General features: G+C 55.0%; 1 protein-coding gene across 5 annotated transcripts in view; it reads right to left on the bottom strand.

The window, feature by feature from the left end:
• LOC116952115 (uncharacterized) overlaps positions 1 to 22751 on the bottom strand; it is a 108035-nt gene that overhangs the window by 76179 nt on the left and 9105 nt on the right. The window lies entirely within an intron of this gene.

Below are 22751 nucleotides of genomic sequence, written 5' to 3'. Positions count from 1 at the left end.
GGGGGGGGGGCATCCCCCCCCCCGCCCCCCACATCCAGCAGTGGATTGACCGTAGCTGATAATATAATCACACGATCGATCCTTTGCTACGCTAATTGGTCGAGCGAGTGGTATACCCACACTGCTGGACTGACCACAGCCGACGACGATGATGATACAGTGGAACTGCAATCCTCACAAGCAGTGGATAGATCATGGCTGATGATGACGACGATGGCGAATGTTGTGACAGGTCTAGTCGTCAGCCCCGTAACGTCAGGAAGGGTGGGGGCAGAAGGGTTTAACCCCCCCCCCCCTCTTCTAGAGTATTATAGTCAAGTATAAAAATGCTGGTACAATATTTAACATATGTACAATTAAGCGAAGGGTGTCATAGCCTGACAACAAAAAACACAAAGATAGCCCGTATCGCCTTTTAATAGAGTTAAGGCCGGGGTGGCACACGAGGAGGGGGTGGGTGACCAGCACCACGCCCGGCCGCCTTTGTCTTCCCCAGTGGCGATGTTTTTTACACATCGCACCGGGTACTCATTTGAGGCCGAGTCGACCTAGGGCAGGCCCGTGACCGATTCAGATAATCGCCACCGGTGTTGGTGGCCGTGAGCGGGAATCGAACTCAGGTCGCCGGGTCCGTAGCGGGGCGCGCTAACCGCGAAGCCACCGTTCCCATTAGCCTGAACAAACACACAGGGGGTTGGAGACACTGCAATACGCTGTACTGCAGAAGGCACTCATTCCTGTTTAACCGTTCAACGTTTGTTTACATTTGTTTAACATTGGCTGTATCGTCCCCCCCCCCCACTCTCCCCCCCCCCCGCCAATGAGCCCCCCACGAGTTCTAGTTTGGGGGCTCCTCAACTTTCAAACAAGGTCACGCTCCAGAGCTCCTCCTCCCGTGCATCGCAAGGCGTCGACGCTGAGCAACGGCTTCTCCTCCGCGGCTCACGATAACTTTAAAAGAGTATTTCCTCCTCCTCCCCAATCGCGTTCTCTCACAGCTAAATCCAACGATCGGCAAAACTCCCGCCGACGCCGAGGGAAGCAGCCGAAGGAGGTGGGCGGCCGGGCAAGAGTCCGCTCGCCGCGCGAAGACGCGGCCACAAAAACCTAGCAGGGCTCTCGCCGGCACACAAAGGGGACGTTTCTGAGAGCTAGGAAATGGAGAGGGCCAGTGGGTGGATGGATGTTAGGCAAGAGGCAGTGGCTAGGGGGTGGGGGTGCGGCGGGCAGGGCGGGGGGGGGAAGTGTGAACGGTTGTTGGATGGGGCGGGAAGCGTTAGACCCAAGGCCACGTGGGTGACACAGTTGGGGGCTCGGATGGGAAAGAGCGAGGGAGCGAGAAATGCTTCAGTGTGCAAGAGAGGGGTGGGGGGGGGGGAGCGGGGGCCGAGCGGCGTATGGGGCGAGTGAGCACGTAGCAAGGGGAGTGAGCGAGTGTAGGAGTGGGCGAGTGAATAAGGGGGGCGGGGGGGGATAAGTAAAGTAAGATGAGCGAGTGAGACGATATGTAGATGAAGCGAATAGGAGGGTGAGTGACAGAGCGAGCGGGTGGGTGGGTGAGTGAGTCGGGGAGTCAGGTGCTGGGGGGGGGTGGGAAGTGAGCGAGCAAATGATTGATTTCATGGTAGGATGAGTGGGTGAGCAGATAGGTAGATAGGTTAATAAGTAGGTATGAGTGAAGGAGGGGGGTGAGTGAGTAGGTGAATTAGTGAGTGATTGGGCGAGTGAGTCGGTGAGTGGTGAGTAAGCACGTGAGTGGTAGGTGGGTGAGAGTACGTGGGTGAGCAGATAAGGAGGAAGGTGAATAAGTGGCAGAGGAAGTGAGTGTATGAGTGAGGTGGTTGGCAGGTGAGTGAGTAGGTCAGTAAGTGAGTGAGCATGACGAGTAGGTAAGTGAATAGGAAGGCGAGTGGGGTGAGTGAGGGAGAGGAGCGAGGGAGGGAGGAGGGGGAAGGAAGGGAGGGAGGGGGGAAGTGTGAACGGTTGTTGGCTGGGGCGGGAAGCGTTTGCCGAAGGCCACGTGTGTGTGTGGGGGGGGGGGAACAGTGGGGGGTCAGAGGGCGCCCAGAGCACGACAAAAGCATCGTTTGGTGAGTGTGTGAGTGGGTCACTGAGTGGGTGTGTAGGTGAGTGAATGGGTGTGTGGGTAGGTGAGTGAATGGGTGTGTGTGTAGGTGAGTGAATGGGTGTGTGGGTTGGTGAGTGAATGGGTGTGTGGGTGAGTGAATGGGTGTGTGGGTTGGTGAGTGAATGGGTGTGTGAGTGAGTGAATGGGTATGTGGGTTGGTGAGTGAATGGGTGTGTGAGTGAGTGAATGGGTGTGTGAGTTGGTGAGTGAATGGGTGTGTGAGTGAGTGAATGGGTGTGTGTGCGGGTGAGTGAGTGGGTGTGTGGGTTGGTGAGTGAATGGGTGTGTGGGCGAGTGAGTGAGTGGGTGGGTGTGTGGGTAAGTGAGATTGTGGATGGACGAGTTTGGGTGAGCATGCGCGAGTTTAAAGATTGTTTGGTGAAGTGAATGAGCGAACGGGCAACCGATTAAGTGCACGGGTGAGCTGGCAAGTAATCAAGAGAGTGAAGGAAAGTGTGATTGAGCAATTGAACACGAGTGCTCTGTGCGAGGAGCTGCTTTGAGCACGTGAGCAAGAGGGTGGACGAGCGAGCGGGCTTGGCGAGCAAGTCCACGTCTACGTACGCCGATGAACGACCGGGTTGAATGGACTAATGGGGGAATGAATGAGGGGGTAAATTGAGCGCGCAAACAAACGACTGAACGAGTGAGCGAGCGAGAGCGGGCGGGCGGGCGAGCAATGTTCGAGCAATCGGGCGCGTGCGAGTCGTCCAGCAAGAAGGGAAGATAGATAAAAGGGGTGAGGGAGTGAGTGAGCGCGTGATCGAGCGAGCGACAAGTCACCACGAGCTACCGGATGCAGGAAGAAGTCGCAAACGCTGCCCCTGCCGCCTCGGCACAGAGAATCTCGCCCCCACTGCGCTCCGGGCATGAGTAACTCGGCACAAGCACGGCACGCACGCACGGCCAGCCAGCCAACACACCGCCAGCAGCTGCCGTTACCGCCGCTGATGCAGCAGCAGCAGCAGCAGCGCCAAATCATTTGTTCAGTGTCCTATAGCAGAAGTCCCGGGAACAGGAAAACAACTTTACACAACAACTGCCTTACTGTCGGATCAACTTCCCGAGAAGTACCTTGCCCTCCCCCCCCCCCCTCTGCCCCCCCCCAATGCTACAGAGACAGACGAGCCAGACGGACGGATCGAACGCATTAATAACGCTTTCAATCTCGGTTGGATAGCGGGTAAGAAAAATGCGACTCGAAGCCAAAACACCCCCGAACAAAAGCGGGTTTTAAACTCAAGGCCAAACACCTGTGTAGCGGTGGGGGAGGGGGGGGTGGTGGTGAGTCTCTCCTCTGTCGCCGAACGGCTTCTTGCTCAGACTTGTCCAATCGCCGCTTCTGCAACTCCGCTCCTGCACCCCAAGGCCTCTCGACGCAACGCTCAACAGCAGCAGCTGCCGCCGCCGCCGCCGCCGCAGTGTTGGGAGCCGCGAAGACAGCGAGCGGCAGAGGCCCGGCCGAGATCGCGCCGCTTACGGACTCGAGGTCGTAGCGTAGCCGGTTAGCGCACGGCGCGACGGGCCCTGGATTTCGATTTCCGGCTCGCGACGGCCAACATCGGCGACGAACATCTGGAACGGATCTCGAGTGCTCCACTAGGTCGACTCGGCCTTAAATGGCTTCCTGCTGCGGAGTCTAAACATGAGGACGAGGGAGACAAAGGCGGCATAATAAATAAAAATGTCGCGCTGCGAGCCGCGCCACATTTGTGCGCATTGTGCCGGCCTTAATAGGTGCTCGCTAACAGCACTTGCCCCAACAGAGTAAGGCTACGGGGGGGGGGGGGGGGGGGACCCATGTCTCTGATGAAAACGTGACATTGAAAGTATGATAATTATCACAATATCCTCCAGGATGGTGATGATGATGATGAATATGGCAATGAATTCGTGATATTGGTGGTAATTGTCGTGAAGGCCGATGATTACGAATATAAAGCAGGATGGTAAGAATGATCATGTTGACGTTGAGTTATTCCAAGTTATTTTGATAATAATGATGGAAGTCATGATTAAGTTGACGATGATGATGATGACAACGAAGATGTTCCGATTAACATGATCATTCGGATCATGAATGAGCACTAGGATCATGAGGATGAACATCACGGCCGAAACATCATCATAATTTGAGTAATAGTGTTGAGTACGATGATGTTTATAACGGCGATGAGAAGTCAAGAGTGATGAAGACGATAGCGGCGATTTATAACGAAAGTGTTCTCGTTACGGCGACGATCGTTCCCCGGTGTTAAGACGACGTCGGCGATGAATCGTGAGGACGCCTGCATTCATTATTTTACATCAACTACAACATCACCGCGGGAAAATTTGGATTTCACGGTGAGAATAACAAACAAACAAAAAACTCCCCCCATTGATTAAACCACTTTTCGTTTTGTTATTTACGTCCAAAACAGAAGCCGGCCGTGGATGTAGCCAAAGATTAACATTTCTAAACGGATGAGGAAACTTGGGCCCCCCCCCCCCCGCCATCTGACAGCCGTAATTAGGGATAATCCGGGGAGCGTGGAGGGGACTGCCAGGGGATAGGGGGGCAATCAGCAACATTGAATTGACCCACAATGCCTAGCGGGACGGACGGAGCGCGGCCCGCGATTTGCTCCAAGAACGGCGGGTTCGCTGCGTCAGGCAAAGTGGCGCCATTCCCAAACAAAATTAAAAGACAAATAAGAGCGACCGGTGTGCGATGGAATGAATGTATTGGTGACGCTGCGTTGTATGTACGCGTGTGTTGAAATTATTTCGCAATGTACGTAGCCAAGCGTGCTAATCTATGGGTCTGTGTGGGTCTGGGTGTCTGTGGGTCTCCGTGTATGCAAGTTGAACTTCTTTCGCACCGTACGTAGCCAACCGCCGTGCTAAATCGGTGGTGCGGGTTGGCGGTAGCGGTCCCCAAGCACAAATGGGCCCCTGTCCTCACGGCATGTCCTTCGTGTACTTTGAAGAAGGCTCATTGCCCAAAACGTCACCTATTATCTATCTTTTTACTTTCATTTATTTTTTTGGTCTCTCTCAATGAGAGAGTGCAAGGATGTTCATCTTCATTGGTGGCTGTGAGCTACTACTGATGGAAATTCCATATTACTCTGGCTGGGAACAATATCTCAATAGGTTCACCAATATTTACTTTCCACACAGTGGTGTATCTTGTTTTTCTCCACGTTTGGAATGATGATGAAGAGGTTGCGGATGACGATGATGTAATTTGTGATGACGCATACTGATTTAAGATGACACAAATTATGCGGATGATAATTATGGCAATCCATAAGGTATTTTGGGTTATATCGCATAGATATAAATGTGTCCTTCAAACCTAAAACCCCTATTATGGATAATATTGGTCGAGATAGCCTCAGTGTGAAACTGATTACGGTAATGATTGACGATTATGATTTAATGTTATGCAAATGATGATGAAGATGAAACAGATGATGATGGTGATGAAAGTGCAGATGATGACAACACAGACGATGATAATCGTGACAAGATGCTGATGAAGGTGACGATGATCATGACGGATGATGGTTATGATGATGCAGATGGTGACACGTGATGATGACGCACGCCGACGCAAACAATGACGGCATCCGATGACACAGATGACAACGACGATGACGACAATGATTTCAATTTTAAACAACGGCCGTGACGACGACGAAGACGCAGACGGCAATTATGACGGTGACGATGCAGGGGATGACGATAATCAGCCACACAAAGTAAACACAAGCTTCAAAACGACTAGACATCGATGAAGAAGAGGACAACTTTGACGACGACAATGACGACGAGAGGCCACGCCGCTCCCGAGGATGGACGGAGCAAGCGTTGAGCCACGTCTGCCGCCAAATCCAATTACATTGCACCAACCCCGACTACCCGCTCTGGGCCACAATAAATCTTTAAGCTACTTTGCGAGCGCTAAACCCGCGTGCAGGCCCGGGCTCACGCGCGCCACACACTCGCTCACCCTGCTCATTAACATCATTGGCTAACCACGGTGAAAAAGAATAAAAACAAATACGGGTTGGGGAAGGCGGAGTTGGGGAAGGTGGGAAAGAATTTAGGCTCGGTACATTTATTCCGTGCGTCGGTACCGTCCGTCTGTCAGTCAGCCGAGAGGTTCCATCATCTCCATCGTCCCCTCTCGTCCGCCGCCACAAGACCGCGACTTCGAGTGAGGACGTTGGCAACAACTGAACTCGCCCGAATCGATCTGCGAAGCTCAGCCGAGTCTTCCCGTCATCACCGTCACCATCACCACGAGCATCACTATCGGCCGTCATCCACCTGCTGTGATGAAGAGCTTCGCAGCTTGTCGGATTCCTCCAGTCTAAATAAAGATTGTGATTCTGCTGCTGACGGAAAAGCCTCTCCCCCCCAAGTTGTCACCATCCCCTCACCGGTCCTGTGATGCATCACAGCGGGGCAGTGACGCATCCTAGCGCATCCTAGCACATCACAGCGCATCCTAGCGCATCCCGGTACATCACAGCGCATCCTAGCGCATCCCGGTACATCACAGCGCATCCTAGCGCATCCCGGTACATCACAGCGCATCGTTGTAGTGTATCATCACAGAGAGCCCATTTCATTGCTCCATCTCTGTGGTTGTCGCGCTCCGCCGGGAGCGCTCCACCGATTTGGGCTGCCACTCCTTCGTTCCGTCTCCACCGCCGGCCACCGTCGCTTACGAGCTCGTCAGATTCCTCCAGTATAAAATAACTATTCCGATTCTGATTCGGTCAATAGGAAGTCTCCAACATGCATGCATGTCCTCGCGTGGAATAACGTCCTTTATTTATCCAGGAGAGAGAGAGAGAAATAAAAAAAAAACCTCACCAAGTCCCAATGTTCTCACTTACAGGAACGGCGCTGCTGCCCTTTGACCATACTTCACCACGCTGCTAAGTGCCGGTTGGTGCAGTGGGAGGAGGGCAGCCAGGGAGGGGGGGGCAGGTCCAGTTCGGGCTTAGCTCGCCGCCGACGTCAGCCGCGGCCAGGAATCCAACTCGCGCCGACGGGTTCGGCGGCGCGGTCGACGTCCGGCAAGCGCGCCGACCTCTCCAGCGGCCCACCTCGCAAACCCCGCGACGTAACGATCCACGCCGATTTCACGGCTCCGTCATCGGCGGCGGACGAGGCTCGTGCCGCCCCCCCCCCCCGCCCCCCCCCCGCGCCACACCGCACCACCGACCGCGACGAGCAGCGCCGCCAAATACGTGACCTTGAGCGGTGAACGGCGAGCGGGAGAAGGCCCCGGCGGGTCCTCCGGCTCATTAAGCCTGAATCAATAGAGATTATCTGAACGCGCTTAAGTCGGCAGTGGCACTCTTGGACTTTGCAGAGGAGAGAAGGGAACCCCGCCCATATGGCGGCGGGAAGAGGCGAGAGCCCGACCAGGTCGCCAACCCCCCCCCCCCCCCCCCCGTGAACACGCACCGGTGTGTGCAACAGGAGATGTTGACTACCTCGCCTGGTGTACAGGAAGTCGTGGGTTGGATCCCGACCCTGACGCCTGCTGCTGTATATTTGGAGTTTGCGGTGTCGCTCTCTCTCTCTCTCTCTCCCCGTGGTCGCGTGGATATTTCTCCACGTTTAGAAACAAGCATTTAGAGTATTTGGCTGCTATAAATTGCCACGTGATGAGCCACTTCGTTGGGCTATCATTTGCGGCCAGGTCGCTGCGGAAAAAGAGCTCTATAGCTGAGTGGGCCTTACCTGAATATTGATTCATGCCGGAGGAATCCGATGAGCTACAAAGCTCTATTTCACAGATGTCCAAGTCGGTGCACGGGGTCAGAACGTTACAACAACAACAAACAATACAAAAACACGATGGGAGTGCGAAGAATCGCCGCTGGGGAGCCACAAGGCGGCTTGGGCCTGCTTGCTGACCCCCCCGCCCCCGTCCGTCATGTGCCCCTTGTGGGCATTCAAAGGCTGCGACTCGCTAACCAGCACTTGCCCCGGACAGCTTGTTACAGGCTACATGGAGGGTTGGGGGGGGGGGCGGCGGGTTGTTTCAATGACTGCCGCGCCGGGAGATTGAAATCGGCGCGGCGACCTCTCGAGCGTGCGGCGGCCGTTCTCACCGCTGGGGCACGTGCGCACGTGCGCGTGCGCGTCGTACGTTGAGAAAAAACAAAAACCACCGTCAGATCTTGGTGTACGCGTGTGTGAACGTTGCTCGTATATTACGATGCGAACAAAAAAAGAGAAACATTTCGAAAGGTAACGAAAGCGCGACGAGTTAAGATGAATAGCTAAAAGTACCGATTAAATGAGTGACCGTGCTTAGAAAATTAGTAATTGGCGGCATTGGTGCTCGTGACCTCATCATTTCCGAAGGTCATATATCCATTTAATTACACCCATTGCATCGTCGACGGCGCGTGCGCTTATAAGCGCCGTACGTTTATAAATGATGAAGACAGTCACAGTGGTGACAGTGGTGACTATACGTTTGACAATTGTTGTTGGTGTTGACAATGTTGATGCTGCTGCTGCTGCCAATCCTTACGACGACGACAATAATTACACCGCTGTGTCACCAACGCCAACCGGGGCGACCGTACCAATAACAACTCGATGCGATTTCAGCTTAGCGTCGTGCCATTCCACCCTAGCGACGACCAGGCCCGATCCAACTTATCTTGCGCGATCTGACAAAGCGAGGCTGCCAAAGCCTTTGCGCAAGGGCACGCAAATATCTCTCGCTCTCTCTCTCTCTCTCCGTCCCGCTCACACGCGTGCACGGGTGCTCCACGTGGCTCGCAAAGACGCGACAAATGACCGCGTTCGCCTCCCCCGCTCCCCTCCGCCCGAACCACGAAAAGAAATTTGACGATAGAAAATTTCAGGCAAACCGATACAAGTTTCTGCACGTTAGTAAGAGTGAGGCCGGCCTTTTTTTTCTAGGTCCGGTTGTTGAGCGCGCAACAGTCGAGGGAGGTTGGTAGACGGAAGAAAGCGATGGCCGGGTGTGTGTGTGATGGTGGTGGCATCAACAGAGGGGCGGTGGGCGTGGCAGACGCTCGTGGTTCAAAAGTCATTGGCCGCCCTGGTTAAAATCCCCCGTGAATACGCATCGCTCGCTTCGCAGTAGACATTAAAGAATCCCGGGTCGCCACGGTATCCAGGAGATGTTAACTCCCTCGCCTGGTATGCAGGAGGAGGTCGTGGGTTTGATCCCGACCCTGACGCCTGCTGTATATTTGGAGTTTGCGTGTCTCTCTCCCCTGTGGTAGCGTGGATTTTTCTCCGGGTCCTCCGGTTTTTCCCTCTACATTTAGAATCAACATCGTCACGCGTTTAGAGTATCTGGCTGCTATAAATGTCCACGTGATGATAAGCCACTTCGTTGAGCTATGATTTGTGGCCAGGTTGCTTCCGAAAAAAGAGCTACATAGCTTAGTGGGCCTTGCATGGTAAGTAAAAAATTGTGTTCGGTTTAATTTCTCTATATATTTAAGTTATTTGTTTACCTTTGCACTACTATCGCATTTCTGTAATCATGTTGTAACATTCTAATCCGCCCCTACTGGACATCCGTAAAAAATGATAAGCCACTTCGATGAGCTATCATTTGTGATGGCCAGACCACTTCTGGAAGAGAAAAGAGCTTTCTAGCTGGGTGGGCACATAACCCGGTAAAATCCAACGTTTAGTTTATTATTAACCATCAACAAGCATCCCGTATACCCTACCCATGTGTCCTGCAGAAGCCCAACACCACCTCCTCCTCTTTATCTGTCAATGGGATGTCTCCGAAACTCTGCGTACGTTCTCCAATCCACGTGTTCCCCGCACCCCGTCACCCAGCGTGATCAGAGGTGCGTGTGTTTCCGCGCGTCCTTCGCTTCTGCTCCAGTTTTCTTCGCGAAGGCGAACTTCTTCCCAATCGACGTCAAAAGGCACGACAAAATAAAATTGACATCTGTGACCGCTGGGCATCTGTGACAATAAAAAAAGAGCTTCGTAGCTCATCGGATTTCTCCAGGATAAATAAAGGTCCCGATTGTGAAAATAAACCGATAAGAGGTTTTTTTGGGTTCGATCGCGCAAATACAAATGTGTCGTTAAACCCGCCACCACCCGACACAGCCAATTAGTAAGGTTCGTTACTAGTACAGCACGCCGATGTGTTGGAGAGCAAATCAACATCTACAATTCAAATACGTGAGTTTACTCGCAGTCACACCGATGTATGCTGTACTAGTAACGAATTGCCATGTTTCGTTTAGGTGACAACCCTTGCTAATTCGCTGTCGGGTGGTGGCGGGTTTAACGACACCTTCACGTTTACGCGATCCAACCCAAAAAAAAACCTCTCTATGATGGACAGTATTGGTCGCGAAAGCCTACGTGTTAAACTGAGAATAAACCGATTAAAAATAGTTTTTTCTCAAAAGTCAAAGGTGACGTCTCTACTTCGGCACGTTACCCTAAATCGACGTGGTTCCTCTCCCCGTCTCTGATCGGTGGAGTTCCAAGCGTGCCCCCCCCCCCCCCCCCCACAAACTCCCACGCTGCTCTGCGCACTTTACGGCTTTTGAAGTCGTGGTTGATCATTGGCACAATGGCGAAGTGGCTTATCCGACCCGGGGCGCATGTTCCCCCTAATCCACGTGTTCCTCTTCCTGTCTGTCGGGAGAGATGCACACTTTACTTGTTTATTAATTCGTTCGGCAGGAAAAGAAAACACACACACACGCACGCGGAATGAACGTTGAAAGTCTCGCTCGCTCGACGCGCACGCACGCACACACGGGCGGAGCTTTCACAATAGCTCCGGGGTGGCCCGGCCACTGAGAGAGGCAGCGAAGCAGCCACCACCGCTCCATCATCTCACCGAGCCAGTTTTTGTTTTGTTTCTGTGCACGGGTGGTGGTGGTGGTGGTGGGGAACCAATCGAGCGCGGTTGCGTTCACCACCGCGAGTCCCCCCCCCCCCCCGACGCTCGCCAACAGTGATTCTTCACCCGACCTCATCCACCCAAATCACCCCCACACCACCACCCTCCTTCCCCACACCACGTGCTTCAAAGACAGGAGGCCGAGCCTACTAACGATGGCCGACTTAAACAGCGAGACGGACGGGCGGACGGACGAACAAACGAACAGGCACACAGAGGCAAAGGCGGGCGGACAGACTGACCAACAGAAAGACAGAGGGACCAACCGAGCGACCGACAAAGCCACGGACAGACTGACCAGAAGATGGACAGAGTCGACACAAACTGACCACAAATGACACAGACACTGACCCTGCTGACCTACGAATCAACCGAACTTGTTCTGGGCTCACACAGCTGACAGGTTGCTGTGGGTCATTCAAACGGCAGGTGACACTGCGCACGCAGGTACACGTACTTTCTTCCTCCACGCCCCTCTGCAGCTCGCTCTCTCCCACTCCCTCTCTTACGCCGCACTCTCTCAGCGTTACTTTCACGGCAAGCCACCGAGTTGGGGCAGGCGGTGCAACTGCGCTGGGGCAGGCTGCAGGGTGACCATGCACCAGCCTACGACAACCAGCGGTGGTGAAGTACGTACCTGTCAACACCTTGTCAGTGCCTACCTTATTACAGACAAATTCAAACTTTATTGGTCACCGCGTGTCCTAGAAATCTCAAAGTTCATCCCACAAAGTGCCATCGCAAGGGAGAAACACAACCAGACACATTTGTTTTCCTTGCCCGTAATGAAACGGCTGTACAACATATGGAACCGAGAACTCAATTTCCCTGTACAAGAATACGGGGTAAACCGTGTGGGTTGACACGGTATGGAATTATGACCACGGCCACAACGTCGCTGTGGGGAGGGCCCCCTCCACGCACCGGCAGCGGATTGCCAACAGGCCCGGCGTGTTCAATCACTCGGGAAGGCCTCGAGCCCCGGGCACCCACGCTGGGATCATGAGGCTCAGTCCCCGGTTTCTGAGCATCACCACGTCTGAGCAGGAAACCGGAGCTGCCCGGGGAAAATCCCGCGCGCAACGCGGCGTGGAGGATGGCTGCTCACAGCGCTCAGCAGCAGCTGCAGCCAAAACAGCCACGATTGTTTACGAAGTACGTCATAATGAGGCTGTCAGATTTAAAACATGAAAAAAATATATATATCAAGTTTGACCGTCTTCCTTCACCTCTCATCATCACCGCCCTCTCTCATCCCCTTAATCAACTTGGCCCGGTCGTTCCTTCTCCTCCTCCTCTCCTTCTTGCACCGGTGCTCCTGTATCTACCTATGTATGTTGGACTCCTTTCGCACCGTACATAGCCAACCGTGCTAATCGGAGGAGGTGGGGAGTGCGAGGGGGGGGGGGCAGGAAGGACAACAAACCAAACACAAAAAGCAGCAGATCTAAAGAAATAAATTTTCAACCTAGATGATTTAAAAGCGCACAGCTCCCAGACGCTTCATAACATCGCAACGTTACTCTCGGTGGTAGGTAGGTGGAGAACAGTGCTGCCTCCCCCCCCCGTCCGCCCACTACTGCGGTGAACAGAGGGCATTTGAAGGGATAGCAGAGAATAGTTCTGTGACATTTTCTACTGCGGGGTAAGGTTTGCACTGCTCCAACGAGCGTTCACCAGCGAGTGCTTTGTCTTCCCCGTGACTCGACGTCAAGAGCACGACGGGGATGCAACTGGGAGAAGAGACGAAAAATAAAGTATTAAAAATATAATAAAGTTGCTGCTGTTGTTGCTGTTGTTGCTGTCAGCCTGCAACTTCCCCACTGCTGGGCAAATGCCTCCCTCCATGTTCTTCAATTCCTTCCCTTCCCTATTGAGTCGACATGGGCATCTGTGTGAGCCTATGGGTCTCAGTGAGTGTAGATCTCCACGTGTGAGTGTAAATCTCTACGTGAGACTAACGGTCTCTTTGAGTCTTTTGTTTTCTGCGAAGATCTCTATACGAGTCTATGGGTCTCTGTATGAGTCTATGGGTCTCCGTGTAAGCGTAGATCTCTGAGTCTATGGGTCTCCGTTTAAGTGTAGATCTGTATGTGTCTATGGGTCTCTGTGCGAGTGTCGATCTCTATCTGAGCCTATGGATCTCTGTATGGGTCTAAGGGTCTCCGTGTAAGTGTAGATCTCTATGCGAGTCTGGGTCTGCGTGGGAGTCCGTTGTTGTCGTCTTCATCTTGTAACTTCCCGCTCACGGACAAAGGCCTCCCCCCCCCCCACTTCTCTCCATCCCTCCCCCCACTTCTCTCCATCCCTTCCCTTTCCCCAGCTCCTCCTGCCCAGCCGTCCGGCCGTGGTCTCCGAACTCGCTGTTTACCTCTCGCTCCTGCCGTCTCCCCTCCGCTTCTCTCTCCTTTTCTCTCTGCGTCTCCGCTCCGGAAGTCCGTTTAGTCTCTCGTCAGTTATCCTCACGGCGCGTGCTGCCCAGTGCCACTCGATTTCTGTTGCTTTAGCAGCAGCAGCAGCATCGTTGAGCTCTGTCTATTTGCCATATTTCTTCATCCCCTTAAACACACCTCTTCGGATTATTCACGTTCATAATAACTCACGGACGTAAACAAAAAAATGTTTTACTATTTTTTATTTTACCAGGTAAGGCCCACTTGGCCGTGTAGCTATTTTTTCAGAAGCGACCTGGCCACAAGCGATAGCTCAATCAAGTGGCTTACCATCACGTGGCAATATGTTGCAGGAAAATATTCTCAATGCACGTCGATTCTAAACGTGGTGGGAAAAGTTTGGAGGTCCTGGAGGAAAAAAATCCAGGCGACGACGGGGAAGAGGGTCATGCGATATTCAGCAGGCGTCGGGGGTCGGGATCGAACCCACAACCTCCTGCACACCGGGCGAGGGAGTTAACATCTCACCCGCTGTGGTTACCCTGGGTGCCTCCCAACAACCCCGCGTCGATCGCGGGCGGTCAAGCGATCAACGCTTCACCCACGCTGGCGAGTGCGGATCACTCAGGGGTGGCACACCCAGGAACGAGCTCAAGACCGTCGCCCGCCACTTAACGTCAGCAGCGACCGGGAACCGAACCCGGGCCCGGTTGGGCCAGTGGAGCAGCGTCGCGCCACATGGCCTACCCACCCCCTTCTTGAGACTCGCTGCCTAACGTACACGCGGTTGAGGGGGGGGGGGGGTGGGGGGTGAAATAAACTTCGCTCCGTTCGTTACAGATACCCACGAACGGTCGCAGCCCCCCCCCCCCTCCCTCCCCCACGCTGCCCCCACCGCCTGCCAAGGCACCAGAGTGAAGAAAGTTATTATGACCTCACGAAAGAGGGGGGGGGGGGGGTGGTGGTGGGGCAAGGTTGCAAAATCCTCCGTTGTGCGGACGTGCGGCGTGCACGGCGCGTCCCTTCCAACGACGCCCGGAATCCCAACAGCCCCGGTGGAGGAGGAGGAGAGACCGTAACGGACAAAGGAGGCGGCGGTAGAAGGGTGCGGTTGGAGGCAATGGTTACGGTGAAGTGGTCTACGCACTGCGCTTACGAACCCGGCAGCCCGGAGTTTCGATTCCCGCTCACGGTTAACACCGGTGGGCGATTATCTTGACTGGTCCCTAGGGCCTCCCCTAGGTCGACTCGGCCTTAACAAAAAAGTAGTGCCTGAGCGGCGCGGTGTGCAAACGGTACTGGGGGAAGACAAAGGTGGCCGGGCGTGGCAGCAGCCATCACGGCGCCTCCCCCTCCGTCGTGCCCCGTGCCACATTTCGCAAACAGCACTTTTCCACCAACAGCCTGCGAGGCCACATTGGGGATCTTTGTCTTTGGTGTTGGTGGTGTTGGTGATGATGTTGGTGGGTGGTGGTGGTGGGGAGAGGAAGGGGGTGGGGGGTGAGGCCGGGTGAGGAATGGGGGACGGAAGGGAGGGGAAGCAGGAGGAGGAGGATGGAAGCCACAGTTGGTGGCCGGTCGTTGGTCGTCTGAAACGCAAGACAGGACACGCCCCTTGCACACACTCACACAAGCACAAAGACGAAGATCCCCCGTATAGCCTTAACAGACTCTTTGGGGGCAAGCGCTGTTCGCGAGCAGCACCTATCCAGGCCGGCAGGGACACACGACGGGGGTGGGTGGCCAACACCACGCCCGGCCGCCTTTGTCTCCCCAGCAGTGATGTTTACACAGCGCACCGGGTTAACTCAATTGAGGCCGAGTCGACCGAGTCGAGGCCCGGGACCGGTTCAGACGTTCGCCACCCATTGTTGGTCACGAGCGGGAATCGAACTCGGGTCACCGGTGCTTGTGAGCCGAGTTCGCCAACCACTGCACGCACACGGAGGGGGCGTGCAGTGATTGAGCCCGTGCGTGCGTGCGTGCGAGCGAACGTGCGTGCGTGCGCAAGTGGTAGCAGTCGTTTCACCTGGGGGACGGGGCCTCCACAATTGAGTACATATCGAGCGGACGCAAGGAAAGCTGCCAAAAGAAGGAGGAGGAGGAGGAGAGAGAGAGAGAGGGGCAGGCCGCTTGAAAAAACACAGCGCGCCGTCGTCGGGTGGAACGGGCGGGCGGGCGGGTTCGCCCGTGCAAAGTGGCGGCAGGCGGGCCCGTGTGATGATGACACGTTGCTTTTCACATCCTCGTGTGCCTGCGCATTCTTGATTAATTATCAATTTCTAGTTCAGAATGTGAGGAAGCTTATTCGGCCTCGTGTAACTGTTTGGGGGCTCCCTCTCGCGAGGCTGTTGTGGGCATTGTCGATTGTTTTTTTTTTTACGTATTATTATACGGTGATAAATATTCAATTTTGAAAGAGAAAAAAAAGCAATGTTGTGCAATCTTAACTGATAGGCAAGGTAGGCAGGCATGCAGGAAACATTGTAGGCAGGTAGGTAGATAACTGGGGAGGTGGATGGGTAGTTAGGTCATGTGGTAAAGGCGCAGCCCTGCAGTTGCCGGCTCACGCCACTGCTGGTGGAAGGGTCTCGACGAGAGGGAGCTCTGGAGAGCCTTTTTAAAATGGCATGTTTGGCCTACTGCTCCACCCTGGTCAGACAATTTGGAAGAGGTGGGAGTTCCCACCTGACGTACCATTTTGTACTGCTGGGAAGACAGACGTGGGGAGGAGGGGTGATAGGGGGTGGGGGTAGGAGGATGGGGGATCAGCCATTGATTTAACTCCCGCACCGGGGAGATGGAATCGAACCGACGTACTCTGGATTGCGAGTCCGGTGTGTTGACCGTTACGCCGCGCACGGCACCGCGTTGTTTTACCGACTAAAATCTGAATGAAGGACTGCGGAAAATAACCACTTCCATCAAAACGGACCTGAAGAAATGCTCACAAATGTTTTGCAGCGTCATATGCGCTAACAACAACAACAAAAAACGCGATGGAACAAAAATCGGTAGGGTCAAGACTACAAAGCTGTGCGATTCAGAATGAACGTTGATACGGTGCGTTGGAAGCCCACTTACGTTTCTTAACAGTCAACGTGTGATGTCGCTAACGTCCACGAGTTATCCGCGCCATTCCAAGCGTGGACTTCTCAGCCCCCAATGCTTCTTCACATTTTTTTGCACCTCCGATTACCGCGGTTGGCTACGGACGGCGGTGACAAAGAGCTTCAACGTACATACACGCTCACAAATGACGCACGCGGCGCATGCGACGCTGGCGAGCAGAAATAATCAATATTAATCCGTGACATGACGCAGCATCAAATGCCTGGTGGCTGGCAGAAACCCAGATTCGAATCCCCGGAATATCTCAACCGGTGCCAGCCCGGAGCTCCGACACGGCCATTATGAGCACCCCCGAGCCATCCGGCAATCTCCAGAAGGTCCTCATTTAGCGGGGAGAGGGTTGAGTTTACTGTCCGTGGCATACGCCAGATAGAGAATAACACACGCGCGCACACACACACACACGAGGCACGCACGCAAACACACACGCGCACTCTCACCCACTCCACACTGGCAACAGAAGCGCACACTCCATGACTGTGCCACGCGTGAAGAATTTTTTTTTTAAAGACGGAACTTTTTTTCACCATTTCTCGAAAAGAACTTCTGGTTGCGCACGCGAGCGGGAGAGAGAGAGAGCTCAAAAGATTGAACCTTGGAAGGTTAAACTCTCCTTTGTGTGTTCTGGTTGTCCTCATCCCCTTAGCATCGGTGGGGGAGGGGGGGGGTTGTCGGGGGTGGGGGGGGGGCTGAGCCCCCCCTTGCAACTCTAAATCCTTACAGTCACGTTCAAAATATGTTTGGCGTGCCAGCTTTTTATCGTACACACGAGGCCGTGAGAAGTTGGCGCAGAATGCGCGACCGACAGAACCGGCATTGTCACAACATCGCTGCGAAACGTCGGACATCCCTGCGGAACGACGCTGCAGCAGCACGACCTTGAAGTCGCGATCGAGGGGACTTCCTGCGGCTCAAGTGAGCATCGAGGGGGTTTGCTCATCCCCTGTTTACGACCCCGCAGAGCCAGTGGTGGAAATTCCACATTCCGATAGAGTGGGGGGGGGGGGGTGTTGCGGGCGGTTCCATCCATAGGACCAACAACAAGAACACGCATCAGGACAGCTACCGGAGCACAGTGTATCGTTACTCAGCCTGTAACGTTTTAACATGGCCTGTGTCGTCATGGCCCCCCGCCACCAACGCCCCCTTCACCCCCCCCCCCTCTTTTAACCAAGGTCACGCAACGTGGTCGTTCGGCACGATGTCCGACGTTTCGTTCCACGTGCCGGGAGAGCTGCTTCTCCTTCAGGTGCATCCCGAAACACAGGCGGGGAGTGGGGGGGGGTTTGCTGCCGGCAGCTGTGGTGGCCGATGGGGCTGGCGGTCCGTTCTCCTCGGGCAGGTGGTTATGCCGTTGTCATGCCGGTGAGCGTAGCAGCACAACAGCCCGAAGCTGCACACACGATCCGCGTTGGCCTGCTCCGCACGACAGCCGTTCGACAGTCTTGCACGTGTGCGTCAGCGCACGTGCGTTTGTTAAATTGGGTGGTGTATCGGTTAGCCGCGAACCCGGCGACCCGAGTTCAATTCCCGCTCACGGCCAACACCGGTGACGATTATCCGAACCGGTTATGGGCCTCCCCCAGGTCGACTCGGCCTCAAATCAGTAGCTTGCGCGGTGTGTTAACATCACCGCTGGGGAGACAAAGGCGGACGGGCGTGGTGTTGGCCACCCACCCCCTCGTGTGCCTTCACAGGTGCTGCTCGCTAACAGCAATTGCCCCAAAAGTCCGTTCAGGTTATACGGATGATCTTTGTCTTTGTTTGATTGGGTGGGCGGGGGCGCGCGGTGGGGGGGGGGGGGGGGGGACGGGGGCCTTAAAATTGCACCGAGCCTGGCACGAGGGCCGACGCGGCGACATCACACCCGGCACGGGCAGCATCACCGTGCCGTCGTCCCTCCGACAGCACGGGCCGGCAGACGAAAGCCGCGCAGCGGCACGGCGAGGAAAGGCGGCCGACAAAAGCCCCACAAAAGCGGGCGGCTGATCGCTTCACAAGTCGACGCAAGTTCGCTCGCGAGCGTGGCGGCGCTTAAAAATAAGTCGATCCATCACACGCTCAGCCCAGTCCACCGCCCTCCCCAACCTCTCCCATACCACCACCACCACCACTGACCCCCACCCCGAGTTGCGGGCGAACACTAAAATACCTTATTGTGCACGTCTCAGCGGCGGCGACGGCAGTGGCTGCTGCTTCCCGTGCGCCCCCAGCAGTGACTGGACTTCAGAGTTAATAAATAAACAGGCCAGAGAGAGTCGATTTCACCAGCTGCCAAATGGGGACGGCTGCCACGGCGGTGGGGTCGTGTAATGGCTGGCACGCTGGACTTGCCGGGTTCGATTTGACCTCCTCCCGGCAAGGTAGCTCAAACAATGGGGGGAGGCGAGTTTCTCAAAATCTCTCCATCCCCTCCACCCCCCCCACCTTTAACCCCCTTCCCCACCCCTTTCCCTCAACCCACTCACCGCCCTCTGCCCACACGGAAGGAAAACTGCACGCGCCCGCGGTCAGCAGCAGATGGGGAAAGTCGCGTGTGGTAGGGTAAAGTGTGGGTACCACCCTCACCTCGTCCGAGGCGTATGGTGGGGGGGGGGGGTGGGCAGCGTGGGAGAGTCGGTAAAAACATCCTCCCGAGCTCCCCCCTAGCAATTGCAGGGCTGCGCCTGTGCCCTTTACATCAGCCCCAAAAGAAGGGGCCCGATGCATCTTTGGTGTTTCCCAATTGCTTCGTACGGACAAAAAACCCATGGGATTGGTTTCGACCTCTGCGAGAGTCATCGGCAGGGTGTGAACCGTTGGACAAATGCCCGCTCTGGAGTTTCCTGCAGCCGTAGGCAAGAGTTTTTTTTGCACGAACGCTGTAAGGGGTTCTCCTAAGTGCAGTTCATCAACACGGTACAAAACTTACTTTACGCGATGTTATTGTGGTGGATTGTGCATAGGGGTGGTTGAGGTGTTGCATCCTGGGGCTGTGACAAATGACAATGGCTTGGGCAGGCCTTCATCAAACAGCGGATAGATCATGACTTATGACCGTGATGATGATGATGATAATCATTACCAACTATGACCCAGAATTAGAGGCGACGCACACGCGTGTACAGTATTTAAATCGTGCGTGCAAAAACAGCGCGATAAACCTGAATTCATAGTCTTACGGCCTTGTCGGTGCGGGTGCTGGTTAGGGAGCACCTATTAAGGCCCACCGTGACACTCTATGGAGAGTTGTGGCGTAAACAGAATTGCGCACGCCTGGGCAACTTTCGTCTCAACCCCCTGCCAGTGCTAGCGTTGACCGCACCGGGCAAATATCCCACAGCACCGGTTGCATCTTTTCATTTCGAATTGTCTCATGTCGGTGGTGGCGGGGTGTACTCGTGCCGAGTGAAGACACCGTGCCGGACAGACAGCCGGACGATCGCTGGTGCGCAACCGCCGAGCTTCCCCCCGGTGGTTGTAGGGACGCTGCTTGAAACACCACGGCATGGCGACGCGCGGCCACGCTGATCATCCGTTGGGATGATTGCAGTTTTGGCGAGCACCTCGCTCGCTAAAGGATCAGCACCACACTCGAGGGGGGAGAGAGGTCACGGTCGCCTTTCTATCCCACCGGTGCGGATGTTTACGAACCGCACCAGACACTAAGTTGTGGACGAGTCGACCCAGAGTCGACCCAGGAGGCCCAGGAGCGGCTCAGGCATCACTCATCACACTGCTCGGCAACAGCAACAAGGACGACCGATGCCGTTCTCGACGTAAGACTCGACAATCGCCGTGTGCCACCCTGTGCCAGACTAGGTGCACTTTAGAGGCCATCACGTGAAGTGTCAAAGTCTCGCTAGGCAGGAGGTGGTCACGGGACAGACCCGGGCGTTACGAGTGAACCGATTGGGTTGACCGGCAGATGCACCGCCATGTGTACACAAACACACAAAGATAAAGTCCCCCTCCGTATAGCCTTAACAGATGGTTGGGGCAAGTGCTGTTAGCGAGCACCTATGAAGGCCGGCACGGCACACGAGGGAGTGGGTGGCCAGAACCACGCCCGGCCGCCTTTGTCTCCCCAGTGGCGATGTTCACACACCGCACTAGGTACTCATTTGAGGCTGAATTGACCTAGGGGATGCCCAGGACCGGTTCCAGATAATCGTCGCCGGAGTTGGCCGTGAGCGAGAATCGAACCCGGGTTGCTGAGTTCGTAGAGCAGCGCGCAACCGCTCCCCACATGTGTACAAACACACACACACAAACAACACGTGTGGGCACGCACACACACACACACTGTACAGTGCACGTACCAGAGAAGTGAACACTCATGTCTGGACATCCCGAGTTTCATTTCATGGCATTTCGGCGCGGTTGCCATCATCGCCACACACACACACACAACCACCCCCTGCCACAACCCCTCAGCTGTCAACAACCATCAACCAGAGTTGTGTTCTCAGGCAGTACCTGAAGGAAGTTGCCAGCAGCAGGTGGAGTGACACATCAGACATCGGGGCTGGAAGGCACCCGGGAACACCCAGGAGAAGAGTTGTGTACTGAGGGGAGGGGGGGGGTGGCAAATTAAACCTACGCGGTCGGGGGTAAAGGCGCAGCCCCGCAAGTGCTCGCCCGCGCCACCTGCCGGTGGAAGGCGACCTCCCGCTGGAGGGAGCTCTCTAGAGAACCCCCTCTCGAGAGGGTACTTTGGTCTACTCTTCTTACGCTGGCCACGCGTCGCGGTGGGAAACGGCGGGCGCGCCCACGCTGTGCGTGAATCGACTCGCTTGCTGCCGTGAATTCGCTTGGACAGCTGCTGGGTGGACGGATGGGGGTTTGTTTCAACGCCCGTGCGCCGGGTTGATGGGATTGAACCCGGCGACCTCTGGATTGCAAGTCCGGTGCGATGACCATCACGCCACTGGAGCGGCAGCAGCAGCCCACGTGGTGATGTAGTAACCACCACCAAGTCAGCAGAGACGAGTGGGGTGGGTGGGGTGGGGGGAGTCGTCAATAACCTCGCAGCAAGGAGTTTCGCGTGTCCTATCACTGTCCTCGCCACCCACCCCTCCCCTCTCCATACTTCTCCGCAGAGACGCAGGGAGATTCCTTTAGCGTCTATGCGTGAAGAGGGTGTGACATTGGGAAGGGGGAGGGCAGGACGCAGCTGGTGAAGGGCTGGCTAGGGTTGGGTGGCGTTGAGGCAGGCCAGGCAGGCGTGGGGTTTGTGGGCGGTGGTGGTGGTTGGTGGTTGGTGGTGGTGGTGGTGCCGCTGTTGGGAGGCGTCGGCCGAAGGTGGTCTCTGTGTGATGATGCGTGTGCGGTGGGTATTTTGTTTCTTCCCATTATGTGTGCAGGAGTAGCTCTGCTTCTGAGCGAGACCCGGGCGGGTGAGTGGGTGGGAGGAGGGCAGTGAGCGAGCCGGGGCGAAGGCAGGAAGCTCCTCTTGCAAGCTTTGGTGTGTCCACGTGCAAAAGGGCCCCCTGTGTCCTAAACACTTTTTGCTCCGAACATGCCCCTTTTTTTATAGTAAACTCGCAGCCAGTACGCCATTTGGACGTAACCGTTCGTCCGTCGCTCCCTACCTACCTCCCGCCAGCCAGCCAGCCTGCAAAACCTGTCTCATGTAGTACATTATAGTTATGATAGTATATGCCGTGCATTTGCGTGAGATACACGGCCACGGTTAGATGGTGGATGGGGCATGATGTGAACACAACACACGAACCTGGCTCAACGCTGTGGGACGCGGGAGACGTCAGGCAGGAAGCCAGCCAGCAAAACCTTTTCCCCTAATATATCACGTGATGAGAGGAGAACCTAAGAGAACATTGACCACTTCAAATGCAGGATCCTACGAAGCACATTTTTTTTGTTGGGCAAGGCCACGTCGTAGGTTTGCGCAAAATTTCTGCCTTCAATCCTCCGCCACCCAACGCGATCGTCACGTTCACAAAATTGTCACATATCCGACCGTCACATACCCGCCCTGACCAATTCACCGCAAACACCCAGCGCGGCATTCGTTCGTGGGTGCAACTGTAATTTATACTGATGTTCACATCACCGATTTGAAGTTTTTTGTTGGTGCTCTTTCACATACCCACCATTGGTTCTTTCGGCAAAGTCACGTAGTTAGAAATAAAATCAAACTAACTACGGT

Source organism: Petromyzon marinus, chromosome 45 (genome assembly GCF_048934315.1).
Source record: "Petromyzon marinus isolate PM22_M1 ecotype Great Lakes invasive population chromosome 45, UKy_Petmar_22M1.pri1.0, whole genome shotgun sequence".
Classification (NCBI taxonomy): Eukaryota; Metazoa; Chordata; class Hyperoartia; order Petromyzontiformes; family Petromyzontidae; genus Petromyzon; species Petromyzon marinus.
The sequence above is the reverse complement of the archived record's forward strand: the minus strand, read 5'-3'. Positions and strand labels throughout refer to the sequence as shown.